We start from the raw sequence: 18,209 nt of genomic DNA on the forward strand, positions 1-18,209 counted from the left end.
ACTAGACATTCTAGACTGTGAGCCCACTGTTGGGTAGGGACCGTCTCTATATGTTGCCAACTTGTACTTCCCAAGTGCTTAGTACAGTGCTCTTTACACAGTAAGCACTCAAAAATACGATTGAATAAAATGAATGAATACGTATTGAACAGCTGGTGTATTAAAAAGAAATTGTGTCAGGGGTATGCCTTGACCAACCAGGACTTGGCAATGATTTGCATTTATTTTTGAAGGAAGATGTTTTTCCTTCGCTCAAGAAATACAATTGAATGAAATGGAATGAATATGTATTGAACAGTTGGCGTCTTAAAAAGAAATTGTGTCAGGGGTACGCCTTGACCAACCAGGACTTGGCAATGATTGGCATTTATTTTTGAAGGAAGATGTTTTTCCTTCGCTCAAGAAATGCGATTGAATGAAATGAATGAATATGTATTGAACAGTTGGCGTCTTCAAAATCAATCAATCAATCGTATTTATTGAGCGCTTACTATGTGCAGAGCACTGTACAATTTCTTCAAAAGAAATTGTGTCAGGGGTATGCCTTGACCAACCAGGACTTGGCAATGATTGGCATTAGTTTTTGAAGGAAGATGTTTTTCCTTCCCCAACCCCTCTTTGAGAATCCCTTCTCTGGTGGTCCACCGGACCTCTCCTTGCCTCCATCGACATTCCTGCATCTAAATCAGAGCTGGTCAATGTTTCACTACTCTGGCTTCCACGGAAGAGACGGCCCCTGCTTTGTGAACCATTAACTCCCTTCAGTGACCGTTCAGTTCAACATGTTTTCACCAGTGGTAAATGATCTACCCAGATCTGCCTTTCTTCTCCCTCTCTTTCTCTCTCCCTCTCTCGTTTTCCCCTCTCTCTTCCATTCCAGCGATGCTGATGATTTTGGACAGGATTCTCATGCCCTCTGTTACCAAGAAACACACCCTTTAAAGACAGACACCCTGGTCAATCTTTATCCAATTGGGATTCGGAGGTCGTGGGTTCGAATCCTGGCTCCACCAATTGTCAGCTGGGTGACTGTGGGCCAGTCACTTAACTTCTCTGGGCCTCAGTTCCCTCATCTGTAAAATGGGGATTAAGACTGTAAGCTCCCCGTGGGACAAGCTGATCACCTTGTAACCTCCACAGCGCTTAGAACAGTGCAATGCACATAGTAAGCACTTAATAAATGCCATCATCATCCACTTATTGTCAGTGCTTTCTCCTTCCAAATACTGGTCCCTGACAGCATCAATCAATCATTCAATGGTATTTATTGAGCACTCACTATGTGCAGAGCACTGTACTAAGTGCTTGGGAGAGCACTCATTCATTCAATCATATTTACTGAGCGCTTACTGTGTGCAGAGCACTGTACTAAGCGCTTGGGAAGTACAAGTTGGCGACATATAGAGACGGTCCCTACCCAACAACGGGCTTACAGTCTAGAAGCAGCGTGGCTCAGTGGAAAGAGCCCGGGCTTGGGAGTCAGAGGTCATGAGTTTGATCATGAGTTCGAATCCCAGCTCCGCCACTTGTCAGCTGTGTGACGTTATGCAAGCCACTTTACTTCTCTGTGCCTCAGTTACCTCTTCTGTAAAATGGGGATTAAAACTACGAGCCCCACGTGGGACAATCTCATCACCTTGTATCCCCCAGCGCTTAGAACAGTGCTTTGCACATAGTAAGCGCTTAACAAATACCATTATTATTATTATTATTATTATTATTATTAGAAGGGGGAGGCAGACAACAAAACAAAGCATGTGGACAGGTGTCAAGCGTCAGAACAAATAGAATTAAAGCTAAATGCACATCATTAACAAAATAAATAGAATAGTAAATATGCACAAGTAAAATAAATAGAGTAATAAATCTGTACAAACATATATACAGGTGCTGTGGGGAGGGGAAGGAGGTAGGGCGGGGGGGTGGGGAGGAGGAGAGGAAAAAGGGGGCTCAGTCTGGGAAGGCCTCCTGGAGGAGGTGAGCTTTCAGCAGGGCTTTGAAGGGAGGCGGAGAGTATGATATAGCTGAATTAGCAGACACTTTCCCTGCCCACAGTGAGCTTACAGCCTTAGAGGACTTCCTGTTGGAAAGATGGAAGAGGGAGTCAGGAAAAAGGGCAAGCTCTTCATCAGTGCTCTTCTCCAATAGAGGAGCTAAGCGGGTTTTAAATCCTTTTTGATGGTGGCTGAGACCCCTCCCAGTACGCTGAAAGCTCCTTGAGAACAGAGACTGTGTTACTAATTTTCTTGTACTCTCCCAAGCTCTTAGTATAGTGCTCTGCACACCAAAGGGGCTCAATAAATTGACCAGTGAAAAAAATCACCTTTACCACTGATCCTTTGCCTAGCCTACAGGTTTGCTCACTGGCTCCCGTTGTTCTGATGTTTAGTAGTTGACGGCATTTTTTGAGCATCTGTTTTGTGCTTGTTGTTTTCCCTTGTGGGTATATGTGGGTGACAGTGGTAGGAATAATGGTGTTTATTACCATTACTGTGAGCTCATCGTGGCAGGGAATGTGTCTACGTGTGCTCTGCACACAGTAAGCATTCAATAAATACCATTCATTCATCCAATCGTGTTTATTGTGCCCTTACTGTGTGCAGAGCACTGTACTAAGCGCTTACCACTGATTAAGCACCATGTGATGTCCCAAGTGACTTAATAATAATAATTATCGTACTTGTTAAGCACTTACTATGCACCAAGCACTGTTCTGAGCACTGGGGTAGATACAAGGTCATCGGGTTGTCCTGTGTGGGGCTCACAGTCTTGATCCCCATTTTACAGATGAGGTCACCGAGGCCCAGAAAAGTCAAGTAAGCTTGCCCAAAGTCACACAGCAGACAAGCGGTGGAGCCGGAAGCAGCGTGGCTCAGTGGAAAGAGCGTGGGCTTTGAAATCAGAGATCATGGGTTCAAATCCCAGCTCTGCCAATTGTCGCTGTGTGACTTTCGGCAAGTCACTTAACTTCTCTGTGCCTCAGTTACCTCATCTGTAACATGGGGATTAAGACTGTGAGTCCCATGTGGGGCAACCTGATTACCTTGTATCTACCCCGGCACTTAGAACAGTGCTTGGAACATAGTAAGCACTTAACAAATACCATAATTACTATTATTATTATTATTCTCTAGCCTGTAAGCTCCTTGTGAGCATAGAACATGTCCATTCATTCAATTCTTTCAATCACATTTATTCAATCACATTAATTGATTGTGTGCAAAGCACTGTAATAATAATGATGATGATGGCATTTGTTAAGCACTTACTATGTGCGAAGCACTGTTCTAAGTGTGGGGTGGGGGGATACAAGGTCAACAGGTTGTCCCACGTGGGGCTTACAGTCTTCATCCCCATTTAACAGATGAGGGAACTGAGGCACAGAGAAGTGCCATGACTTGCCCAAAGTCACACAGCTGAAAAATGGCGGTCGGAATTAGAACCCACAACCTCTGACTCCCAAGCCCGGGCTCTTTCCACTGAGCCATGCTGCTTCTCTGTACTAAGCGCTTGGGAGAGACAATATAATAATAAACAGACACATCCCCTGCCCACAATGAGCTTACAGTATAGAAGGGGAGGGAAACAGAGTCTGCCAACTCTGTTGTATTGTAGTCTCCCAAGTGTTTAATACAGTGCGCTGCACACAGAAAGCACTCAATAAATACCATTGATTGACTGATCCAAGTGCTTAGTTAAGTGCTCTGTACACAGCAAGCGCCCAATAAATACCATTGATTGATTCTATCTTGGGTCTTGGTGGGGCCAGTGGGAAATATTTTGTGGACAATCTGTCTCAGAATAATGATAATAATAATAATGGCATTTATTAAGCACTTACTATGTGCAAAGCACTGTTTTAAAGTGCTGGACAGGTTACAAGGTGATCAGGTTGTCCCCCATTAATGATAATAATGGCATTTATTAAGCACTTACTATGTGCAAAGCACTGTTCTAAGTGCTGGGGAGGTTACAAGGTGATCAGGTTGTCCCTCGTTAATGATAATAATAATAATAATAATAATGGCATTTATTAAGCACTTACTATGTGCAAAGCACTGTTTTAAGTGCTGGGGAGGTTACAAGGTGATCAGGTTGCCCCCCGTTAATGATAATAATAATAATAATGGCATTTATTAAGCACTTACTATGTGCAAAGCACCGTTCTAAGTGCTGGAGAGGTTACAAGGTGATCAGGTTGTCCCCATTTAATGATAATAATAATAACAATGGCATTTATTAAGCACTTACTATGTGCAAAGCACTGTTTTAAGTGCTGGGGAGGTTACAAGGTGATCAGGTTGTCCCATGAAGGGGCTTACAATCCTGCTCCCCATTTTCCAGATGAGATAACTGAGGCACAGAGAAGTGAAGTGACTTTCCCAAAGTCACACAGCTGACAATTGGCGGAGCAGGGATTTGAACCCATGACCTCTGGTTCCAAAGCCTGGGCTCTTTCCACTGAGCCACGCTGCTTCTGGTATTTGTTACTGTGTGCCAGGTACTGTACTAAGCGCTGGGGCAGACTCAAGTGAATCGGGTTGGACACAGTTCCTGTCCCACATGGGGCTCACAGTCTTAATCCTCATTTTACTGATGAGGAAGCTGAGGCACAGAGAAGTGACTTCCCCAAGGTCACGCAGCAGACGAGTGGCAGAGTCGGGATTAAAACCCACAACAGAAATCAGTAGGCTGGGGAGACTCAAATGCCAAAACATGTTTTTTTATGGGAAAGTGAGATAGCAATCCCTGCCACTCTGTCTGGAAGGATTTGCATTTCGTAGTGGCAGCGTGGCTCAGTGGAAAAGAGCCTGGGCTTTGGAGTCAGAGGTCATGGGTTCAAATCCCGGCTCTGCCAATTGTCAGCTGTGTGACTTTGGGCAAGTCACTAAATAATAATAATATTAATGGCATTTATTAAGCACTTACTATGTGCAAAGCACTGTTCTAAGCGCTGGGGAGGTTACAGGTCCCCCTCCCCATCCCTCCCCATCCCCCCCGCCTTACCTCCTTCCCCTCCCCACAGAACCTGTATATATGTATGTATGTATTTATTACTCTATTTATTTATTTTATTTGTACATGTTTATTCTATTTATTTTATTTTGTTAATATGTTTTGTTTTGTTCTCTGTCTCCCCCTTCTAGACTGTGAGCCCACTGTTGGGTAGGGACCGTCTCTATATGTTGCCAACTTGTACTTCCCAAGCGCTTAGTACAGTGCTCTGCATACAGTAAGCGCTCAATAAATAAGATTGAATGAATGAATGAATATGTTGCCAACTTGTACTTCCCAAGCGCTTAGTACAATGCTCTGCACACAGTAAGCGCTCAATAAATACGATTGAATGAATGAATGAAGGTGATCAGGTTGTCCCAAGTGGGGCTCACAGTCTTCATCCCCATTTTACAGATGAGGGAACTGAGGCCCAGAGAAGTGAAATGACTTGCCCAAACTCACACAGCCAAGTGGTGGGGTCAGGATTTGAACCCATGACCTCTGACTCCATTTAACTTCTCCGTGCCTCAGTTCCCTCATCTGTAAAGTGGGGGTTAAGGCTGTGAGCCCCCCATGGGACAACCTGATCACCTTGTAACCTCCCCAGCGCTCAGAACAGGGCTTGGCACATAGGAAGCGCTTAATAAATGCCATCATCATTATTATTATTATTAATTCACAGGGAGGGGCAGCTTATTGGACGCCACTCTGGGCCACAAGAGGTCACTGTGGATCTTTAGAAATCAGGAGGGAGGACGCAAGGTTGGATCTAGAGTTGGGGCCTGGAGGTTCCCCAGAAAACCACAAGGATAAGGATCAAAATGGGGAATGGGACAATCACAAGACTATCTGGATAGGCAGTGTGCAGAAAATGCCTGCTTGGGAAAGAATCCGCTGGGAGCCTGGGGGGGATGTGGAGAGAAGTATAATAATAATAATTATAATATTTGTTAAGCTCTTACTATGTGCAAAGCACTGTTCTAAGCACTGGGGGGGGTGGGGATGTGGAGAGAAGTATAATAATAATAATAATAATAATAGTATTTGTTAAGCGCTTACTACGTGCAAAGCACTGTTCTAAGCACTGGGGGGATACAAGGTGATCGAGTTGTCCCACCTGGGGCTCACGATCTTCATCCCCATTTTACAGATGAGGTCACTGAGGCATAGAGAAGTGACATGCCCAAAGTCACACAGCCGATAAGTGGCGGAGCCGGGATTAGAACCCATCATCATCATCATCATCATCAACCGTATTTATTGAGCGCTTACTATGTGCAGAGCACTGTACTAAGCGCTTGGGAAGTACAAATTGGCAACATCTAGAGACAGTCCCTACCCAACAGTGGGCTCACAGTCTAAAAGGGGGAGACAGAGAACAAAACCAAACATACTAACAAAATAAAATAAATAGAATAGATATGTACAAGTAAAATAAATAATTAAATAACCCATGACCTCTGACTCCCAAGCCCGGGCTCTTTCCACTGAGCCACGCCGCATAATAATAATAATTATGGTGTTTGTTAAGCTCTCACTATGCGTCAGGCCGTGTACTAAGCGCTGGGGTGGAAACAAGCAAATCGGATTGGACACAGTCCCTGTCCCACGTGGGGCTCACAGTCTCAATCTCCATTTTACAGATGAGGTAACTGAGGCACAGAGAAGGGAAGTGATTTGCCCAAAGTCACACAGCAGACTATACGATACTTATATGTATTGAATTGTCACCACTGGGGCAGGTTGGAAAAACTCCTGTTTTTTCAAGGCAGATTTCCTCAGGGCCCTGGATAACCATGTGGAACGACATTAATTTTTCCCCGAGCAGAATTACATACAGTGAATGGTTGGTGGGAGAAACCATCTGAAAAACCCAGCAGATCAAGAAGCAGCGTGGTTCAGGGGAAAGAGCCTGGGCTTGGGAGTCGGAGGTCATGGGTTCGAATTCCGGTTTCACCACTTGTCAGCTGTGTGACCTTGGGCAAGTCTCTTAACTTCTCTGAGCTTCAGTTCCTTCATCTGTAAAATGGGGACTAACCCTGTGGGACAACCTGATCACCTTGTATCCCCCCCAGCGCTTAGAACAGTGCTTCGCACGTAGTAAGCGCTTAGTAAATGCCATTATTATTATTATTATCAATAAGATAAAGTGAACCCTGTGGAAGATGGAGCAGATGGAGCTCCTAGGAATTTTTGTTACCAAGTTCTCAGGTTTCACCCCTTGCTGTGAAGTCTGGAGAGTGGTTTATAGCCAACATCCCCATCTAGACTGTGAGCCCACTGTTGGGTAGGGACCGTCTCTATATGTTGCCAACTTGTACTTCCCAAGCGCTTAGTATAGTGCTCTGCACACAGTAAGCGCTCAGTAAATACAATTGATTGATTGACTGATCTCTTTCCTATCTCTGGTTCCCCACGTCCCACCAAACCGCAGCAACGTGAAGCAGCGTGGCTCAGTAGAAAAAGCCCGGGCTTTGGAATCAGGGGACATGGGTTCAAATCCCGGCTCCTCCAGGTGTCAGCTGTGTGACTTTGGGCCAGTCACTTCACTTCTCTGGGCCTGTTACCTCATCTGTAAAATGGGGATGAAGACTGTGAGCCCCCCGTGGGACAACCTGATCACCTTGTAACCTCCCCAGCGCTTAGAACAGTGCTTTGCACATAGTAAGCGCTTAACAAATGCCATCACTATTATTATTATTATTATCAAACATGTTGACATCACAAGCAAGAGAGGAGAGCGGATGGATTGACTAAGTGCTGTCAATTCAGCAGGACAAAGGCTGATTCACAGACTGCATGGGGGTGACTTTGTCGGGCTCGTGGTGGGAAAAGATTGAGCTGCCAGAAAATTACAAGCGGAGAAGCTCATTCTCTAGTTATTTCCGAACAGCCCCCAAAATGAATCAGCGAGGTTCTCTTGGGGCTCCACTCCCCTCAGCCTCTCTGGGAGAGGGGATTTATTTATTGGCAACCGAGGAACAAAGCCTCACTGAGTAATAGAGAAGCAGCGTGGCTCAGTGGAAAGAGCCCAGGCTTTGGAGTCAGAGGTCATGGGTTCAAATCCCGACTCCGCCACTTGTCAGCTGTGTGGCTTTGGGCAAGTCACAACTTCTCTGTGCCTCAGTTACCTCATCTGTAAAATAGGGATGAAGACTGGGAGCCCCTGTGGGACAACCTGATCACCTTGTAACCTCCCTAGCGCTTAGGACAGTGTTTTGCACATAGTAATAGTAATTATTATAATTATTAATAATGATTATTGTATTTATTATCAATAATAATAATGGCATTTATTAAGCACTTACTATGTGCAAAGCACTGTTCTAAGTGCTAGCTGTGTGACTTTGGGCAAGTCACTTAACTTCTCTGTGCCTCAGTTACCTCATCTGTAAAATAGGGATGAAGACTGGGAGCCCCTGTGGGACAACCTGATCACCTTGTAACCTCCCTAGCGCTTAGGACAGTGTTTTGCACATAGTAATAATAATTATTATAATTATTAATAATAATAATGACATTTATTAAGCACTTACTATGTGCAAAGCACTGTTCTAAGTGCTAGCTGTGTGACTTTGGGCAAGTCACTTAACTTCTCTGTGCCTCAGTTACCTCATCTGTAAAATAGGGATGAAAACTGTGAGCCCCTGTGGGACAACCTGATCACCTTGTAACCTCCCTAGCGCTTAGGACAGTGTTTTGCACATAGTAATAATAATTATTATAATTATTAATAATAATAATGACATTTATTAAGCACTTACTATGTGCAAAGCACTGTTCTAAGTGCTAGTTGTGTGACTTTGGGCAAGTCACTTAACTTCTCTGTACCTCAGTTACCTCATCTGTAAAATGGGGATGAAGACTGTGAGCCCCCGTGGGACAACCTGATCACCTTGTAACCTCCGTAGCGCTTAGAACAGTGCTTTGCACGTAGAAAGTGCTTAATAAATGCAATTATCATTATTATTTATTATAGAATCCATCAAACTCTACCGTTACTGTTCACTGCGATTGTTCTTTCAAATCCTTCCCTCTCGTTGTAGGTGGGGAATGTGTCTATTGTTATATTGACCTCTTCCAAGTGTTTAGTACAGTGCTTTGTACACAGTAAGCATTCAATAAATGTGATTGATTGAATGAATGAATTCCCACCCTCTTATTTGCTGAGGGGCAACAGGCTTTCTCACTAGGCAGAGTCTGTGTGGCTTAGAGGAGTTTCAGGTCCTCTAACTTCCAGGCCTGCGCTCTTTCCACTAAGTCATGCTGCTTCTCAATCAATCCTTCCCTATCAATCAATCGATGATGGTATTTACTGAGCACTTATTGCGCGCAAAACACTGTACCAACTGCTTAAGAGAGTAAAATGAAGTAGAGTCGGTAGACATGATCCTTGTAATAATGTGGACTACTTTATTCTTGCTATTAGTAGTTGTAACCTTGTTTTCCTTCATTCTCTCACTAATTGTAAACAATTTGGGTTTGCAATTCTCCCCCATTAGATTAAAAGCTCCTTGCTATTAGTAGTGGTAACCTTGTTTTCCTTCATTCTCTCACTAATTGTAAACAATTTGGGTTTGCAATTCTCCCCCATTAGATTAGAAGCTCCTTGAGGGCAGGGAAAGCATATTTTCCTTTCGTTGTACTCTCTCAAGCACTCAGGGCAGTGCTCTGCACACAGTAAGTGCTCAATAAATAGGATTGAGTGATTGATTACTATTACTGATCTGTTCAGTAAGTGTCTCCGATTGATTGATTGATGGTTAACTGATTCTCGGCTATGAGGACATTACTAAATTCTGTGCTGCCCAGGTAGCAGATTTGACTGGCCGCTTTTCAGCTGTTGAGATTGTGAGCCCCAAGTGGGACAGGGACTGTGTCCAACCTGATTATCTTGTCTCCAACCCAGATCTTAGTACCGTGCTTGGCACAGAGTAAGCGCTTAACAAATGCCACATTAACTCTGTATTGCAGATGATGAACAATTTGATATCTGCAGAGTTTGAAGGTTGCTTGACGGTTCGGAGAATCACTAATCAAGCCGTGGAAACTGAAGGCAAAAATATTCTACTATAGTCATTGGTTCAGACCACAGGAATGTGGAGGGGAAAAGATCAATCCTTCTCTCATTTTTATTTTTTAAATGATACCTGTTAAGCACTTACTACGTACCAGGTACTGTACTAAGCGCTGGGGTGGATACAAGCTAGTCAGACTGGACGTTGTCTCTGTCCGATATGGGGCTCACAGTCTTAATCGCATTTTACAGAAGTGGTAACTGAAGACATAGAGAAGTTAGGTGACGATATGGGGCTCACAGTCTTAATCGCATTTTACAGATGTGGTAACTGAAGACATAGAGAATAAATCAATCAATCAATCGTATTTATTGAGCGCTTACTGTGTACAGAGCACTGTACTAAGCGCTTGGGAAGTACAAGCTGGCAACATATAGAGACGGTCCCTACCCAACAGTGGGCTCACAGTCTAGAAGGGGGAGACAGAGAATAAAACCAAACATAGTAACAAAATAAAATAAATAGAATAGATATGTACAAGTAAAATAAATAGAGTAATAAATATGTACAAACATATATACATATATACAGGTGCTGTGGGGAAGGGAAGGAGGTAAGATGGGGGGGGTGGAGAGGGGGACAGGGGGAGAGGAAGGAAAGGGCTCAGTCTGGGAAGGCAAGGGAAGAGAATCAATCAATCAATCAATCGTATTCATTGAGCGCCCACTGTGTGCAGAGCACTGCACCAAGCGCTTGGGAAGTCCAAGAGAAGTTAGGTGACTTGCCCTAGGTCACACAGCAGACAAGTGGCCGAGATGGAATTAAAACCCAGACCTTCTTACTCCCAGGCCTGTGCTGTATCCATTAGGTCATGCTGCTCGAGGGTGTGACTTATTCTCAATTGGAATGATTCAAACCACCTCGATTGTTCTCTTGGGAAGTGAATTTATTGTCTTTACTGTTGAGCTCATATTCTGGAAGCGTTTTTTTATACTCAACCCTAACATCATTCCATTATTCTTAGTAGAACCTTAGTCACCCTCTCTCTCCTCCCTGATGTAATTTGCAACAAGCGTCCCTATGGAAATACCTTATTCATTCATTCATTCAGTCGTATTTATTGAGCGCTTACTGGGTGCAGAGCACTGTACTAAGCGCTTGGGAAGTGCAAGTTGGCAACATATACAGACGGTCCCTACCCAACTAACAGGCTCACAGTCTGGAAGCCAGTCACGCTTGGTCCAAGTAAACTTCCCTCCACACGAAAGCTTGCCAGCAACCCGAGGGATATGAGAATTACTTGCAAATTTGAAGCTTATATTGGGGTTTTAAGGATTAAAACAAGGGAAGCAGCATGGCCTTGTAGAAAGACGCAGGCTTGAGAGTCAGAGGACCTAGGTTCTAATTCTGGCTCTGCTACTTGTCTGCTGTGTGACCTTGGGCAAGTCACTCAACTGCTCTGTGCCTCCGTTTCCTCACCTGTAAAATGAGAATTAAATACCTGATTTCCCTTCTACTTAGACTGTGATCCTGGTGTGAGATGGAAACTGTGTCTTGTATCTACCTCAGCACGGTGTATGGTGCTTGGCACATAGTAAGCACTTGACAAACACCACAGTTATCGTTAACTGAATAATACGTCCTAGAGGAAAGGGCTTGATTTCTACAATGTTTTCATCATCATCCTTGTTCCTAGGCATTTTGTTGTCTTTCTGGTGCTTCAGATGGAGATATAGCGTGATCTAGTGGAAAGAGCATTGTCCTTACCTCCTTCCCTTCCCCACAGCACCTGTATATATGTATATATGGTTGTACATATTTATTACTCTATTTTTTATTTATTTATTTATTTTACTTGTACATTTCTATCCTACTTATTTTATTTTGTTGGTATGATTGGTTCTGTTCTCTGTCTCCCCCTTTTAGACTGTGAGCCCACTGTTGGGTAGGGACTGTCTCTATGTGATGCCAATTTGTACTTCCCAAGCGCTTAGTACAGTGCTCTGCACATAGTAAGCGCTCAATAAATACGATTGATTGATTGATTGATTGATTGTCCTAGGAATCAGAGAACTTGGGTTCTAAACCAGACTCTGCAACTTGCCTGCTGGGTGACTTTGGGCAAGACACTAAACTCCTCTGTGCCACAGTTTCCTCAACTGTAAAATGGATTTTCAGCCCTTAGGCTCTGATCCCCATGTGGAACAGGGACTGTATTTAAGCTTGTCTCGACTCCAGCGCTTAGAACAGTGCTCAGCACATAATAAGAGCTTAACAAATCCCATCAGCTGTGTGACTTTGGGCAAGTCACTTAACTTCTCTGTGCCTCAGTTCCCTCATCTGTAAAATGGGGATTAAAACTGTGAGCCCCCTGTGGGACAACCTGATCACCTTGTAACCTCCCCAGTGCTTAGAACAGTTCCTTGCACATGGTAAGCGCTTAATAAATGCCATCATTACAATTATTATTAATAAAAACTGCAACAACAACAAAAATCAGTCAGTGGTATTTACTGAGCACTTGCTATGTGCAGAGCAGTGTATTAAGTACTTGAGAGAGTTTAAAAAAGTTAGTAGACATGATCCCTGCACTCAAGGAGTTTACAGTCTAGCGAAGGAGTTCACAATCTAGTGAAGGAGTTTATAATCTAACAATACCACTGTTTTGAAGCTGGGTAAATGCTAAAGTTTTATTTTACATTTGTTATTTTTTAAAAAAGATGAAGCCTTTAGTTCCAGTTTAGCGTGCACAATGTTAAGAACTAGTAGTCAAGTCCAGGCTACTTACAGGGCCAGGAGATGTCACCAGGTGGGTAATCAGGTGTAGCATGGCCTAGGGAATACAGCATAGAAGTCAGAAGGACCTGGGTTCTAATTCCTGCTCTGCCACTTTCATTCATTCATTCAATCGCATTTATTGAGCTCTTACTGTTTGGGGAGCACTGTACTAAGCACTTGGGAGAGTACGATACGACAGTAAACAGACACATTCCCTGCCCACAACAAGCTCTACTGTGTGAGCTTGGATAAGTCACTTCACTTCTCTATGCCTCAGTTACCTCATCTGTAAAATGGGGATTAAGACTGTAAGCCCCATGTGGGACACGGACCATATACAACCTGATTGGTTTTTTATCTATCCCAACACTTAGTACAATGCCTGGCACATAGTAAGCACTTAACAAATACCACAATTATTATTATTAGCAGTGAGTGACTCCACTGGTATCGTACCCAAAGCCTGAGGTTCTTCCTCTTTGAGCGAATGCTCAGTGGAGACAGTCTCACCTTTCCAAGTTTGGGTCTGAGACTACCACAGGGGAATCCCAGATCTTTTTTTAAATGTTCTTATTATTACTAATAACAGACGTTTTTGGTTCTCTGCCCCGATACTTAGAGTCTAGGATGTGGAACATGTTTTGGCATCTCCTTGTCTCTTTCGATGACAGGTTTGGCTTTCTGAGCTGACTGTTTCCGGGGTCTTGTTTCTTTTGTGCTGTTGCTTGCTTAGCTATTCCAACATAAATAAGTGCTTCCTCTTGAAACACAGCTAATGCCTAGGGACAGGCATTTCCATTCTAATTAAGGCTGGGAGACCTACTTTCAGTTAAATTAGTAACTATCCCAATCCCAATCTCAAACAAAGCCTCGTTTAACTCTGAAATGCCCCCACCTCCACCCAGTGGGAAACCAACCGCCCCTCTCTCCTCAAGAAGCCTGGGTCCCTGGCAGACCCGGGTATTATTATGAAAATTGTCCAACTGTGGGTTGTCAGTCAGTCAATTGTATTTATTGGGCGCTTACTGTATGCAGAGCACTGTACTAAGCGCTTGGAAGAGTACACTGTAACAATAAACAGGCACATTCCCTGCCCAAACAAGTTTACAGTACAGAGGAAGCTGAAAAAAACAACTTAGCAGATCTGTCACCTGCTTTTTCCCTCTGCCTTCAAACTAAACTTCCCCTCAGACTTAACTATCAATTATTTAACCATTCATTGGTATTTATTGAGTGCTTACTATGTACAGAGCACTGTACTAAGCACTTGGGAGAGTACAATACAACAGAGTTATCAGACACATTCCCCATAACACTGCTCGTAACAAGCTTATAGTCTAGAGCCGGAGACATTCATATGAATAAACAAGTAAATGATAATATGTAATTTAAAGATATGTGCATACATTCTGGGCCTCACAGTCTTAATCTCCATTCTACAGATGAGGTAACAGACCCAGAAAAATGAAGGGACTTACTCAAAGTCACAAAGTAGACAAATGGCGTTGATGGAATTAGAACCTAGGTTCTTCTGATTCCCAGGCTTGTGCTCTTTCCCCTAAGCCACAATGCTTCTCTACCAAACAACTAATTAGTACAGTGCTCTTCCTACATTAGGAGCTCAGAAAATACCAGAGTTTGATAGCCAAACTGGGTGTACCTTAAAATAACAGTATCAGCCCCCAAATCCAATTATGTAAGCTCTATTCCTCCAGCAGCTCGAGGGGGCAAATATCGAATCATTTCCAAGTAGTCTCTGCGTTTTTGCCAGTGAAAACAGTTTGATTATGAATAGAAACTATGTAGCCCAGTTCCTCAAAATCTCCATGATCTAACCGGGAGCATGTTCTGATGTCTTAATCATTCTTACCATGCCTGTGGTCTTTTGAGATATTTCCCCTGTAGTCTTTCCTATGCCATTTCCCCAAGAGTTCTGTCCAGTGATGCTAAGTGAAAGAAAATAGAATCCTGATTCTTTAGGTTTATTCATCTGCCTCCATTGAGTAGGAATTTAAACTACTATCCCCCAAATGCTCAATACTAGGCAGCCAGTGGGAGAGGGAGTTTCTAAATTCACAGCTGGCTGAGAGCAGATCATTTATACTGAAATTTGTACCTTATTTTTTAAATGGTATTTGTTAAGAGTTTTCTCTATGCCATTCATTCATTCAATCGTATTTATTGAGCGCTTACTTTGTGTAGAGCACTGTACTAAGAACTTGGGAAGTACAATCCAGGCACTATACTAAATGCTGGGGTAGATATAAGATGATGATGATATTTGTTAAGTGCTTACTATGTTCAAAGCACTGTTCTAAGTGCTGGGGGGATGCAAGGTGATCAGGTTGTCCCACGTGGGGCTCACAATCTTCATCCCCATTTTCCAGATGAGGTAACTGAGGCCCAGAGAAGTGAAGTGACTTGCCCAAAGTCACATAGCTGACAAGCGGCGGAGTCGGGATTAGAACCCATGACCTCTGACTCCCAAGTCCGTGCTCTTTCCACTGAGCCACGCTACTCCTCTAAGATAATTAGACTTTTAGACTGTGAGCCTACTGTTGGGTAGGGACTGTCTCTATATGTTGCCAATTTGTACTTCCCAAGCACTTAGTACAGTGCTCTGCACATAGTAAGCGCTGAATAAATACGATTGATGATGATAATTAAGTTGGACACAGGCCCTGACCCACATGCGGCTCACTGTCTTAATCCCCGTTTTACAGATGATAATTGTGATATTTGTTAGGTGCTTACTATGTGCCAGGCACTGTACTAACTGCTGGAGTGGATACCAGCCAATCGAGTTGGACACAGTCCCTGTCCCACGTGGGGCTCATAGTCTCAATCCCCAGTTTTTTTACGGATGATGTAACTGCGGCATGGAGAAGTGAAATGACTTGCCCAAGGTCACAGAGCAGACAAGTTGCAGAGCCGGGATTAGAACCCAGGTCCTACCAACTCCCAGGCCTATTATCTATTATGCCATGCTGTTTCTACATTTTGTCCTATTAGTACTTCCTTGTCTGTCACTGTCCTCGCCAAAACTGAGCCTTTTTCCAGGTTTGAAAAAATGAAACCATCAAAACTCGTGGTCTTCCTCTGGCTCTCTGATTGATTTTTATATAGATTCAGGTCTTACAGATGAATAACAAGTTTTATGATGTCGATTTTTCTGTCTGGCTCAGATCGTTACCAGGAGACGGAGGATGGCCTCAGGAGAGTTTAGCATGTGGCAAAGCATTATGTTCATGACCATCCCACTCTCTTCCTCCTCTCCTTTCCCTCCTTCCTCTCCCCTGCCTTACCTCCTTCCCCTCCCCACAGCACCTGTATATATGTATATATGTTCGTACGTATTTATTACTCTATTTTATTTGTATATATTTATTCTGCTTATTTAATTTTGTAAATATGTTTTGTTTTGTTGTCTGTCTCCCCCTTCTAGACTGTGAGCCCGCTGTTGGGTACGGACCGTCTCTATATGTTGCCAACTTGTACTTCCCAAGCGCTTAGTACAGTGCTCTGCACACAGTAAGCGCTCAATAAATACGATTGAATGAATGAATGAATGAATGACATAATGGCGGCAAATGGTCTGATTTCCTCCATTTCCCATAGCCCAAGTTTTCATTTGTGGGCTATGGGGAAAGTGGGCTGGTGTAATGGAATTACAGCTTCCAAAGTATGGCATCACCCTAATTTAGTGAAACATTACTTCATATTCAGTGCATTTCATTGACTTTTCAAACCTGTAGGTCTCAGTGATGTTCTCATTCATTCCCCAAAATTAATGGACTCCCCTCTCGCAGGGTATTATTAAGTCACAACTGCATATAGCTTTCTCAGCTATGAGCACAAAGACTGTAGGATGTGGGCAGGGAATGTGTCTGTTTATTGTTGCATCGTACTCTCCCAAATGGTTAGGACAGTGCTCTGAACACAGAAAGCATTCAATAAATATAACTGAATGAATGAAAAGGCACAGAGAACACAGACTTGGGTGTGACCTCGGGCAAGTCACTTCACTTCTCTGGGCCTCAGTTACCTCATCCGGAAACTGAGGATTGAGACTGTGAGCCCCACGTGGAGCAGGGACTGGGTCTAACCCGATTTGCTTGTACCCACCCCGGTGCTTAGTACAATGCCTGGCACAGAGTAAGTGCTTAACAAACTATCATTATCATCATTATTAAATAGCATCATTAATTATCATTATCATCATTATTAAATAGCAGAGCGGAGGACCACAGAGGAATTATCTAGTCCTCCCTTAGGCCATTGGCTTGATTTCAGCTCATTACTGATCATGACGATAATACAACCACTTATGCAAAACCATTCCAAATTTACAATGTCAAATTATAATCCCTTAAGCCACGACACCTCTTTCGCTATCATCATCCTCTTTATCATCATTATTATGATCATCTTTATCATCCACATCATCAGTATGGCACATCAGTCGAAATTATTGAGCACTTGTTGAGTGGGAAGCACCATAGGGGGAAGCAGCGTGGCTCAGTGGAAAGAGCATGGGCTTTGGAGTCAGAGGTCATGGGTTCCAATCCCAGCTCTGCCACTTGTCAGCTGTGTGACTTTGGGCAAGTCACTTAACTTCTCTGGGCCTCAGTTCCCTCATCTGTAAAATGGGGATGAAGACTGTGAGTCCCATGTGGGACCTGATTACCTTGTATCAACCCCAGCGCTTAGAACAGTGCTTTGCACATAGTAAGTGCTTAACAAATACCAACATTATTATTATTATTACTTTGGAGAGTTTGACAGAAGCAAGGCACACCACCACCACAAATTTACAATTCAATGGGCTGGACAGACAGAAAAATATTATTTACGAATTGTGGAAGCAAGAGTAAGAACAAGGACATCGATCAATTCAATGGGCTGGGCAGACAGAAAAATATTATTTACAAATTGTGGAAGAGTAAGAACAAGGACATCAATCAATATAATAGGACAGGAAGCAGCACAGATGTGACGGGAAGAAATAGCTGAATAATTGAATAGACAAATTCTTGAATTAGAAGCCCCTTGAGCCAGTATTTGGGTCTAATTCCTTCCCGGGCATTGTTTCCCAGTGCTTTGCTCCGAGTCTTGCATACAGTAAGTGCTTAATAGATAATATTACTAAAAATAAATATACAATAAGAAGAGGCATATGTGCACAAGCGATAAGGATAGGCAAAAATTATATAAGTGGTAAGGATGATGATGGGTGTTGTGAAATAATCAGGGAAGACTTGCTGGAGAAAGTGGGATTTTTAATAGGGTTTTGCAAGTGGGGAACGTTATTGGATTTTGATGGGGAGGGAGTCCAAGGCCAGAGGAAAAGTGAAGGATAGGTGGTGGAAAAATTGTCCTAATAATTGCTCTGTTTTCTTTCCTTTCAATCAATTA

The sequence above is a fragment of the Tachyglossus aculeatus genome, chromosome 20 (genome assembly GCF_015852505.1).
Source record: "Tachyglossus aculeatus isolate mTacAcu1 chromosome 20, mTacAcu1.pri, whole genome shotgun sequence".
Lineage (NCBI taxonomy): Eukaryota > Metazoa > Chordata > Mammalia > Monotremata > Tachyglossidae > Tachyglossus > Tachyglossus aculeatus.